General features: G+C 35.9%; 1 long non-coding RNA gene across 1 annotated transcript; it reads right to left on the minus strand.

Annotated features, from left to right (window-relative positions):
- Positions 1–4,789: 4,789 nt before the first annotated feature.
- LOC146001910 (uncharacterized) lies at positions 4,790–12,230 on the minus strand. Its single transcript, XR_014443628.1, has 6 exons — positions 12,201–12,230; positions 11,729–11,822; positions 11,211–11,245; positions 10,177–10,264; positions 8,151–8,229; positions 4,790–5,155 (listed from the first exon to the last, which is right to left on the minus strand). It is a non-coding gene; the product is annotated as an uncharacterized LOC146001910 (long non-coding RNA).
- Between the last annotated feature and the right edge of the window lie 277 nt (positions 12,231–12,507).

Here is a 12,507-nt window from a genome sequence, read left to right on the forward strand (position 1 = left end):
GCATTGTCCTTACTTGTCTCTCAGCAATTGCAAGTGTGTTAAGAAACATTTTACGACATACTCTTTGTCTTACGTTATGGTCATCTGGTAAAAAATAATGAAGCGTTCTTTCCTTCCTCTTTTTGTCTTCTGACTTCGTTGACCTTACAGGAGCATTGGAAGCGATGAACTTACTCAACCATTCTCGTTGTCGGGGAACATTTCCTAAATTATAATACGCATTATTAACTTTCATTCTTGTGTTGTGAAAATCGTTGCACTTCAATCCTCTTGTTTGGTATGTCCGTGACACACAACGTGGACGAAGCATTTCTCGCTGAGGAATGTACGGACGATTCATTATCACTGGAAGATATAAGAAAATCAGGATCCTTGTCCTCATCATCCGCTAACGTTTCTGAAGAACTGTCAACGTCACTAACTACTGCACTCGAGTCATTGATCACACCACCTGAGCTCTTCTTTGACACTGACAGAGGAAGTTTATCACCTGTATCACCACTTTCAGAATCTTCTTCCATCTCGATCACAACACCTTCATAATAAATTTTCTAAGGATCCCACCCCATTTTTACTTTCACTCCATATTGCAACTTCTTCATTCCATGGGGGAATGTAAGTTTTTGGCTTCTGACGATGTTAGTACAGCCATCAGTCCACTTCACAAACACGTCCTTATTCATATCTTCTGAATAATTGCACAACGAGCCACACCACTAGAAGGCTATTCTTCAAAATAATATGAAAGAAATATAGCATTTATTTTATAAACCATTCAAAATAATTTAGTTGCGAGAAGTAAACCAGACGATTACCAATTTCATTGAAAGTCCCAAAATATAGCCTGTACATTGTTCCAATAGAAACACAAACAACTGTGCCTTACATGTTTTCTGATATCTTACAAATGGGTTATATTTCTTATGGAAAAAATTAAATATAAAACATTTTATTACAGCGGCATCTGTTAGGCAAAATGTAGTCAAACTGACACATCCTGAATGGATTGTAAAATGATATCATGTTTTTCTCCACGAAGCGGCGAATTTCATATTCGTCGGTTCGTGAAAATATCACAATACTAGTTTTCATATTCGTCAAAACGTTGTCCATCTTTATCTCCTAAGCAATATTTAATAGAAACTTGAAACTTTGTGAGAGCAAAGTACAAGTTGTTCCAACATATACAGTGTTAAAAACTCAAAATGTCAAATTTTGCACATTCGCCGGTTCGTGATGCAGGGCAATTGACATATTCGCCAGTTCGTGAAAACATCGACGATATTTTTTAAATTTTTATGACATATTTTAAATTTTTATGACATATTTTAAAATTTTTCTGACATATTTTTAAATTTTTATGACATTTTTAAATTTTTATGACATATTTTTAAATTTTTATGACATAATTACACACATATTTTACAATTTTATAGGCTATAAAGTTCCAGGCCCTACTAATAACCCTAGTAATTGTCCACATAGAGGATAAGAAATGAAAAACTGGTAGATCAAACAGAAAGTGGTTTCGTGAAAAGATGAACACCTTCCCCCACAGTATTGGGGCTATTCACCGGATGTTTACATTTCCGTGCGTCTTTTGCGCGGGAGGGAACTTCACTTCCGGTTTTGTTTCTTTGTTGTTGTTTTCAAATAACATGGAGTTCAAGGAAACGCGACAATCGTTGTGTGGCTTTTGGTTGCAACATGACATCGGGAACAAATAATTATTTATCCGGTGTCTATGCATAGTTTTACTACGGACCAGTTACGTAAAAATCAGTGGATTCAGCCAATAGAACGATAATATTGGAAACCAACTTCAGCGAATAGGCTCTGCAGTCGGTACTTTGTCACCCGTTCGTAATCCCAATGAAAGCATTTTACGTGTTTGGAAATTCTAATTGTCTAATGCACGTTGAAATAAATTTAAAAGTTGGAACTGTTTATAATTATTAGGGACACAAATTTATGGTAAATAAAAACTGAGGAGAGCTGTAAATAAAATGTTAGATCAGCGGTATATACCAGCGGTGGAAAAAAAAATCGCACACACTTTTTCATCATGAGAGGAAACAACATACAAAAGAGCTATAAATTGATAAACTACTTCATTTTTATATACTGTACACATACACAAGTACTTAGCTGTCCAACCAAAAAGAAAACATCAACACAAAATCACTTCATTTCTAAATTGCATATATCTCAAGTGATTTATTCATTGTATGTATTTAAAGGAAATCCTTGCTGTCCAACAAATAAATTAATCACTACTGCACATACACAAACACATGTTGAAAATCACATGATGATAAACAAATTCATTCATGACCAAATGACGCCATTGTTTCCCTTGATGTGCGGAACGGACTAATCTTATCGCTGCTACAGCTAACAAGTTCAATGAAACTGGAAGTTGAATAGACATTCGGGGGAAGGAAGGAATGCAGCTTGACAGGGAACGAAGTTTTCGAACTGAGATTATGTGCATGGGAAATCCGAATTTTCAGCGTCTTCCTGATGTGATCGAAGATAAAACGCTCTTCAGCTGCAAGTGGTAAGAAACATTAGGCAAGCGTTTCGTTAGAAATCGACAGTTTGCGCGCACAACCTCGATTGCTGGTTTTTGCGTGTTTTCTACTTAATTTGATGATATTTCACGGTTATTTTGCGAAAAAGCGTTCATTTCGTGGAAAATCACACATTTCGCACTACTTCGCGAATAAAACTCATGCATATTCCATCATTGGGGGTGTAGTTACGTGCAGAATGTTCAAAATTGCATTTTTTTTTTTCACATTTCGCGATTACGCGCATCGCAAAAATTCAATGTCCCTAATAATTATGTATGTTGTCAGCTGTGATGGAACGCATTTGCCTTGTGGTTGTGGTGAAATTATCTCTAGAATCCATTAAAATAAGGCGCATGTGTTTGAGCACGCAATGCTGAAAGTGATACATTTTAACTGTTGTAATCGATGTACAGTAAAACCTCGTTAATGGTTAAGTTGACCGGTTTAACGAAAGTGCGGATTAACTGAAATAACCTAAAAGAACAGTAGAAAGTGCATTAAAACTCCATTTACAGCAACAAAACACGTATATTATGATGTATTTAAAGGGCATAGGCTTTAACACACTATACAGTACAGTAAAATGTAAAGCAATACAACAATGCAGTACGTACATATATATGACGAATGCGATTGTTGACTTGTAGCCACATATAAAACCTTGCATCTCCTTTTTTTTTGCCTGTCCGGTTTAAGCGAAGTCCGGATTAACGAGGTTTTACTGTATTTCGATATTTATAATTAATGTGAGCTTATTTTCAACGTGCACAAATCTTATCAATTAAACGCACAAATATTGCATATCACCAAAGGAAACTGTAGTTAGATCAACATTGTCTTGGAAATGATAATTTGTTCCTTACATCTTCATCCAAAGGATACGAAATTTCCCAATTTTTTTCAAGATATCTTTGTTTTTCTACTTCGCTATAATTTCAAGTGATTCATTCTGTATGCGACCTTTTATAACAAAGTAGTCGTCTGGTGCCGAACTTTTGAATCACCCTGTGTGATAATAACCATGCAACAAATTTGTAGTTTTAGCATTTGAATGTTAACATGAAACTATTATATTTTCACAGAACATAGATTGCTAGCAGCTGCATATTATTTGCATGTTTTATGGGGTTCATCTCTGCATTCTTGGTATTTCCCATTCATACATACCATTCTTGGTATTTTCGTCTAGAAGTAAATACTAGCACCTGCACTAGAAAACAGAAGAAAAAAGAAACACACCACTACTTATTGGAACACAGTGTAAGCATGTATACTTAGCTGGTTGCAAGTTGAAGAATATGAATGTAATAAAATTTATTCAGAATAAGGTGTTTGCGTTCTTTCATAGTCTGGTACAATCTTGTCAACAGTAATTTCAGAAATCGATAGTTTAGTACTTGTGTATGTATGAAGACTTTTACACAGAGATTGTTCAATGCTTTTACATACTTATTACGCTGTTAGTGAACCTCTTCTATAAGTTGTAATCTATTATGTACATGAACGTTCAATTATTACTAAATAAAAAAAACAATTATTGAAAATTGTTGAAAATTCTATGAATGACTTTGATCCCCTGTTCATAATGTACAACATTAAGTGAAATCAAATAACTTTGTCCTTATCTGTGAACTGATACCACCTCAATATTTGTGGCACATACATTTACAAACTTTGTAATTTTTGTTGTTGCATCTTGCGAACAGAATGTCTAGAGCAATGTGTCAAGCTGCATAAAACGACAAAGGGTCGATGTAGTTCACAATATTGGCACTAGATGACAGCATGGAGCATGCAAAGTGAAATGCTTCTTGTGCCATCTATTGCGGAAATCTTTAACTTTTACAGGAGCAGGTAAAGCGTTTGTGATTGTTATTTTTGGGTGAGATTGCCTTAATGAAACGCTGTACATGTTGCGTGTAGTATGTTCGAGACAGAGACAGGCATTTTCAAGTCGAGACGAGACATAGAGCAATACTACACATAGTTCAGGGCAAACTTTAAAAAACTAGGACCTTAGACCTTATGTTCCTCGGCCTCACCATATTGACGGGGCATGATGTGAAGACGCTTGTTGAGTGATTGGCTTTATTTTACGCTTTTTGTACCACTTTTGGCTGATTTGCGAAGATGGGGATGAGTGATCACAAGATGAAATTGATGAGTGGACAATCACAAACATCCATGCCCAGGCTGGGATTCGATCCCGGGACCTCTGGCGTCGTGGCGCGATGTGCTAACCACTCCGCCACGGATCTACATATTTATGTACATATTTTGCAAGATATGACAATATGATTCCAGTATGATTAATAGTTTCAACCCTTCCGTTACTGACGCAAGTGTAGTAATCAATTTATACAGTCGCTTATCCTACTAATTGTTATATGTTTACTCGTGTTCACTTATATGAATATTTTCTTCCTAGAAAGTACAAAAAACATATCATGAATATTAACAAAAACTTGTTTTCGGTAAATATATATTATATTTCTTTTTTCACGTAATACACACACATACACTAATTACAGTTACTATGATAATATAATTCTGGTACACGATCCAACGCCTTGCTCAATCTGAAAAGAAATGAACATATATTTTAATGATTTTGTTAGTATAGATGATTACTCTTTGCCTTCAAAATTAAGCAATCGAAAACTTTGTTAAAGCTATTGGCTGAACAGTTCTGCAAGCATTGTCTTATAACTTGATTTAATGCCTCGTCTGGGGCCTTGAGACACAACCATTCAAGACACAATCCACGCTTACATGCAGTACGTGACAAAAACCGACGCTTGAAACACCAATCCTCTGACCTGCATAAATTTACAATCATGTGATAGTGGGAAGTAATGTTTCACACTTATAAACATCCTCGAAATAGCTTAGGTAGGTGCGAGGCCCTGCAGAAAGCATAAAACCGAGGCTTACGATGCGGAACTGTTCAGTTGATGGCTCAGTCAATGTAAAGGTATGCACTATATAAAAGTAAGGACTACATACATTATATTCTCGCTTAAATACAGTGCATTTTATGGGTGAGGCGTTCGTGGAGCGGCGGCTATCGCGGCGGGAAGTGGGATCGCGTCTGCCGGCATTTAGTCCCACAGCTGTACGTTGGCCTTGGCACTGGACGCGTCAGTGCTTCAGTATCCAGATAGCTGGTGTCCAGTTTGCACGTGTTTGTGAAGTGTTAAGGTGTTAACAAGTGTTTTAGATTGTTTTGTTTTAGCTTACGTATTAACGGTGCTTTTCTGCAATCCTAATAATGCCACGCTATCCGCACAATTTGAAACAAATCATTTTTATGTACGACTCTTACGTCATTGCGAATTCTTGTAGGGAAGTTAGAAGGCGTTTTGCAGCAGAATTGCCAAATGTTCCTCTTTCACATAGAGACAGTATTCGGAAACTTGTGAACAAATTTAGGTAGTCAGGGTCTCTTCTTGATAAGAAGCGATGAATAAAACTGCATGTGCTTAATTAGGAGAAACTAGACGACGTTGAAGTATGATAAAAAATCCCTCCGGTGCCTTGCACAACAACAACAACAAACAGACATTGGCATGACGTCTGCGTGGAGAGCTACCAAGCTTTTAAACCTGAAGCCGTATATTAGAAGAACTGAACGAAATATCAGGAGAGAAATTGAAGCAATTTCGGAAGAGAAACTGATACATGTTAGTGAAATTTTCCTATAAATATGCCGTAAATTTGTGGATACAGGAAGACGAGATTATTTCATTGTACAGGGTGATTAAGAATTCCTATTACACACTTCTAGTGGTTGTAGCGGGGTCTTAGTAGATTAAGTTTTGATAAGAAACTCATGTCCGGAAACGTACCGTTTTGGTACTTCACAGATGACAAGATCACATAATTTCACATCTCCCACTTTACCTACGTCACTACAAGAGCTGCTCAATGTGGCGACCAGGAAGTTCGTTGCAAACATTGTACCTCCGAAGGATGTTTGCATACACACGCTCAAAAATACCTGGTGTGTGCTGAATCGTGTCTGCTGCAGCAAGAACTCGTGCAACCAGGTCTTCCTCCGACACTACAGGAGTCTCATAAACAAGACTCTTCGTGTGGCATACGAAAAAGTCAAGAAGAGTTAGATCCGGCGAACGTGGTGGCCAAGGAGTTGCTCCACCGCGACATATCCACCTGTCCCCGTATGGTTGATTGAGATTATAACACCATTAAGCCTTGTTTCCATGATTATGAAAAACTAAATATGCTGACCAAGGCAGTAATTTATTTTATTAAAAACATAAACTAAACGTAACGTTTCAACCTTCTAGCAAGGTCTTCTTCAGACTCTGTATCAAGTACAAAAGCAACAAGATACAAAAACAGGGTATTATATATACACAAACATTACTCCCTCCAGACTATTTAGAGAGTTGTTTGGAACTTTCTAGCAGGTGACTTTCACTTGCCAACTTTACTTTCACCTAAAAGGCTAAACACAAATACTTCCATATAGAATGTGGTTGGACTTTTAATCTCACGCTCTTTTCCCTTCATTTTTCTTCCTTCTCCTCTCCTCTTTCTCTCTTGTCCTTTCCACTCTTTCTAACATCTTCTTCCATTCTTTGTTTAACTTCAGTCCCCCATTCCACTTCATTGTGTCTTCTTCACCTTTCTTCTCTATTTCCTTGGCTTCCTTCCATTTTCTCACTAGCATTCTCTTCTCCCTTCCTATCTGCTTAGCCTCATCCAACTCTATGTCATGTCCTGTTTCTCTCGTGTGTTTAAATATTACATTTTTCTCTCTCTTAAGTCGAACATCATCCCTATGTTGTTTCAACCTATCTTTCAGCCTTTTTTTCGTTTCTCCTATGTACACACTCTGACATTGATTGAGATATTCTCGGACGTCATAGGAAAAGTGTGCTGGTGCGCCATCATGTATGAACCACATATGCTGGCGAATGTGCAGCGGCATATCGTTGAAGCACACAGGATTGTAAACAGCGAACTGTCTGCAGCCACGACTGAATAGCAACAGACGTGAAGGTCTAAGCACGACGTTGGAAGCAGCACACATGACATCAGGCGACTGAAGACGTCGCCCTCTGTCAATGTGGGTTGCCTACCGTGAAGCGGGAGATGTGAACTTATGTGATCTTGTCATCTGTGTAGTACCCAAACGGTACGTTTCCGGACATGGGTTCCTTACCAACACTTGATCTACTAAGTCCCCTCTACAACCCCTAGAAGTGTGTAATAGGAATTCTGAATCATCCTATATATCTAGCGGTTCCAGTTACGCGGATGTTGCATCCAGTTTGCCGGCAGACGCGATCATACTTCCCACCACGATAGCCGCCGCTCCACCGACCATAAAGGACACTGTAAATGAACCCACTCAGAATTATTTCATACACTTTACACTACAAATCAAACGAAAGTAGTCTCCCTTCATGGAAACATCTGTTGTAAGGTGTGATTAATTAAAGTGAATCGTTACTTTCTTAATTTGGTCTTACTATAATTCCGGAGCAATTTAGCAAGATATATTGGCCGGTATAATTAATTAAATATCCAAGACATTTCACTTACCTCAACATGTGATAAATGTCGTATAATAAACTGTCTCACCGCATTCGTCTAGGAGGTATTGCTGGTCGTCCTGGTCGACCTGAATGAAATTAAAATTATTTAAACATTGCTAAAATCTTTCACTTTACACTATTTGAAAATTAATACATTTCACAAAATCTTAAACTAGTGGTCTCATATGATCCTTTTTATGCTATTATACGTGTTCACGTATTTAGGTTAATCACGGTAATAAGACAATGTGCACCAAAGATTAATTCTGGATATGTTCTGGATTTGAACTCAGGATCCCTGGCGCAACTCGATTAAAGATTATGTCAAATTCCGTGTTACCAATTACTGGCGCACGATACAATGTTTTGTAGACCATCCTTTATATTTTCTCATAAGGTTGGACGGAGCAGTTGTCTCACTCGGTTCAATTAAATCTCGCCAAGATTCTAACATGAATCGTGGCATGGTTGCGTCATAAGCTAACGTTTGAAGTAATTTCAAGAGGAAGGATTTCAAATTGCCATTGAAAATGAAATCTGCAGTTGTTACAACAGGATTGTGTTGGTAGAGATGATATAAACTTAAATGTATTTCTCTCTCTCTCTCTCTCTCTCTGTGTGTGTGTGTGTGTGTGTGTGTGTGTGTGTGTGTGTGTGTGTGATGGTGTATTTGTGTGTGTGTACGTGCGTGCCCGATGCACCAACCCTTGAATTCGTCAACTTATCTCGCTAACGAGGTTCCTATTTACGAGTCCCGGCTTGGAATGGTTATTCTTTGTGAGTGTCTCTTCATCATTTGCATCATACCATCGTTCATCTTCATCCTCACTGTTGCAGAACATTTACCACGTCAATATTTATGACCTACACAACCTTGGTAACTTCTGTTGTTGCATAATAGACAGTAAAGACCAGAGGGTCGAGATGCTTGATTTGAATGAGTCGATGTAGTTCGCAATATTGTCACCAGGCGGTAGGAAAGACCATGCAAAGTAAAATGTTTTTAGAGCCATCTATTGAAGAAACCTTTAACTTTTACGAGTCAAGTAAAGCTTGCATTTTTATTTTTCGGTATGAGAATCAGGAACGCGACACCAGAAATGCAGTTTTCAGCTTTGATATCAACATGTCTCCACTTCTAAAGCTTAGCACTAAGTTGAGTCACGTATCTTCAATTTGCTGACTATTTTTAAGAGTCAGGCTTATTCCTAAGAATACATGCAATAATAAGCACACGACGATTTGTGCTTATTATTATTATTATTATTTATGATCTTAAATATTATCTTAGCGGCACGCTTTACGTGTTGCGTAACTATAAATTTCGAGACTTGCCCGAGACAGGCATTTGCAAGCGGTTTTAAGTTCACTTTATGCACAGTAAGGCTAATCGGGACTGGGCCTACAGTTTAAAGTGGGATCCGAACCACTATGTGCCTCAACTGGGTATTGATCAAGGGACCTCTTTGTGTGTGTGTGTGTGTGTGTGTGTGCGTGTGTGTGTGTTTTGCATGTATAAATATGTATGTGTGTGTAGCTTAATCACGATCATGAAAATGGAAAATATTGCAATATCAATTCTTATACTGTCCTAAGAACTCTAGAATTTAATTTTAAATGAAAATTTGGACCCATTCTTCTTAATATGCTTCAAATTGCCATACCGGTGCTAAAATCTAGAACTGAACCCCGTGGCTCAACAACCCTTTGGGTGGCACCTTCAGCGCATCGAGACCCAAGAATATTCTCTTTGTCTCAGGTCGTCCTCGCCTTGTAATGAAGGGGCCCCGGGTTCGATACCTGGTGGAGGCATATAGTGTTTCGGATCTCACTTTAAACTGTAGGTACAGTCCCGATTAACCTTGCTGTGCATAAAGTGGACTTAAACTACCAAATCAACCTTTTGATAATAATACATATTTAGGTACATATTTTATAAAATATTGTTACATATTTATGTACATATTTTGTACTTTGATATTACATAAAAATCCAAGGTTTAGTTATAATATTAGGTTAGGTTACATAATTACCTCTAGTGCTTCTGACTTCTCTCGGGGCCGTATTCGGCATAGAGCAATGCATATCGTCACATGTGCCTGGGCTCAGACGCGTTGGAACCTATTAAAGCATTTATTTTTTATTTTTTGAGAATCAATCAGAATAGCATTGCACAGTGGGATTCGTAAGTATTATCAAACGGCATCGCCGTGTTTATTCTCTCTGTTGTACGCAATGAGAGCTTCAAGAATTCAAAGAAAACACCAGACAAGCTGCTTACAACTAATAAACAACTTTACAAACAATTGAATGTCGATTCAAATATTATGTATGCACACTTAACAGTTAATTTGTTTTATAACAATATACAGTGGAGAGCAAAATTTTAATATTAAAAATCACTCATCCATCTTACCTTCCCAATTGTTACATTCATCATCAGAACAAAGAAGAATTAGTTTAGTGTATAATGAATTAATGTCATCTTTAGCCCCCTCCCCCCAAAAGCACCGCGGGGCCCTTTTACCGCCACTGCACTCGTTGCTGGCAGTACATCCTTCGTGTATTTTGACAAATTTTATTTTGAATTTAATATTTATGTAATTCATAACTCATCTTATTTTCTTCCTATCAGAAATTGGTTCATTTGCGATGTCACAAAATGTGATTATTTTTGCCATGTAATTTCTTTATATTTAAAAAGTTTTGATGTAAAATAGTAAACAGGAAGTAATGTTTAATTTATGTCTGAAGATACATATTTCCAATAATTCATTTCATTTTCAAAATTTGCAAAAAATACTTATAAATGACTACCTAAAATTACTGTACGTATACAAATAGTATGATCAAACAAACTAAAGGTTTATTTTATTATAAACTGTAAAGCCTTTCATTTAATGCACTTTAGAAATAATGTAGCAGATGTTACATCAAGTTCTTATTATGTTTGAGACAAATAACGTTAAATATAAAGAATAACATATTTATGCTAAGTATGTATAACATTTTATACATAATTTGTGAACAAATTGCTTCAAATAAAAAATATATTTAATTCACTTACTCTGTTTACTGATGGGTAGTCGTAATCGGGTATCTCTGTCAAGAAAGATATGAAATCAGCAAAAGTTCTATTCAGGTTTACAAATAAATTTTTGAAATATGTATAGTACAACTAAATGTTGCAATACTTATTTTATTAAAACGATAATGACAGAAAAATGTCTATAATATTGTTCATTTGATGTATGGTAGAAAGACTTGTAAAGGTTGAATATTTGGAATTAAATTTCGTGCATTGCATCATGGAATCTTGAGATTTTGTAATATAGTAAAATTTATAATATGAACAAACATTTACTTTAGTTCCAAGTGCTATCTATTAGTAAAACATATTGTAGGTAAATAGGGTTATTTCATCTATATAATAAACAGAACAATCTCAAAGTTTAATCATATAATGAATACTGTTGCTCATAATATATGCATAAGTAAATAATATAACATATCTTCTACGTTGTTTTTTTGTTTCGAAAATTTGTAATTTTGGACTTTAGATATAATTGATTCTATAATAAATACCATTTGACTCATCCGGTTCTGGCTCATTTGGTACTGTCGTGCCTATGGAACAGTGCATTTCATCGCATGTACCTGGCTCCAGTGGACGAGGAACCTATTAAAACAATTAATTAATGTAATTAGATATTAATTAATTAAAACATTATAATTATATTCATATTTTATTTGTCTTAGTAACTTGTTAAAATTCACAGTGGTTCTCATGCCTTTTGCTTTATTGATTTTTTAAGAACAATTTTGTTTTTGTAATCTTGCAAATCATCAATATAAGAAGGATATAAATATTTTTGCAATCCAATCTAAACAAAATAACATTTAATGTTCATACAAGTGTTTTGATCTAAAACGTTCACATAGTCCTAGGTATGATTCGGTTTGAAAGTAACAAGAGTATGTACATAATTATGAAATAATTGTTTAGTATTGTATATTTTGTTTACTCTATTGTTTAAAGAAATACTATGTACTTTACCCTATTACGAGAAGGATGGCCCATGCTTGAAATATCTACCAATGAAGAAGAGAAAATGTTATATATTAAAATGTGCATTTTAAATGCATACATTTACGAATATATTGAGAATAATTAGTGTTTAACGGTATGTGAAAGTTCACGACATGTTTATCCTAATATATTTTTTACATTAATTTCTCATTACAGGTTTCAAATTATTCTCTAATAATACTTCTAAAATGATGTTCAGTCATTTGTAAACAAGCAACATTAATGCAGTTTAGTAAACTATATAAAACTCTTTAAGTATTATTCCATGCTGTAA

Source organism: Lepisma saccharinum, chromosome 18 (assembly GCF_977018435.1).
Source record: "Lepisma saccharinum chromosome 18, izLepSacc3.1, whole genome shotgun sequence".
Taxonomy (NCBI): domain Eukaryota; kingdom Metazoa; phylum Arthropoda; class Insecta; order Zygentoma; family Lepismatidae; genus Lepisma; species Lepisma saccharinum.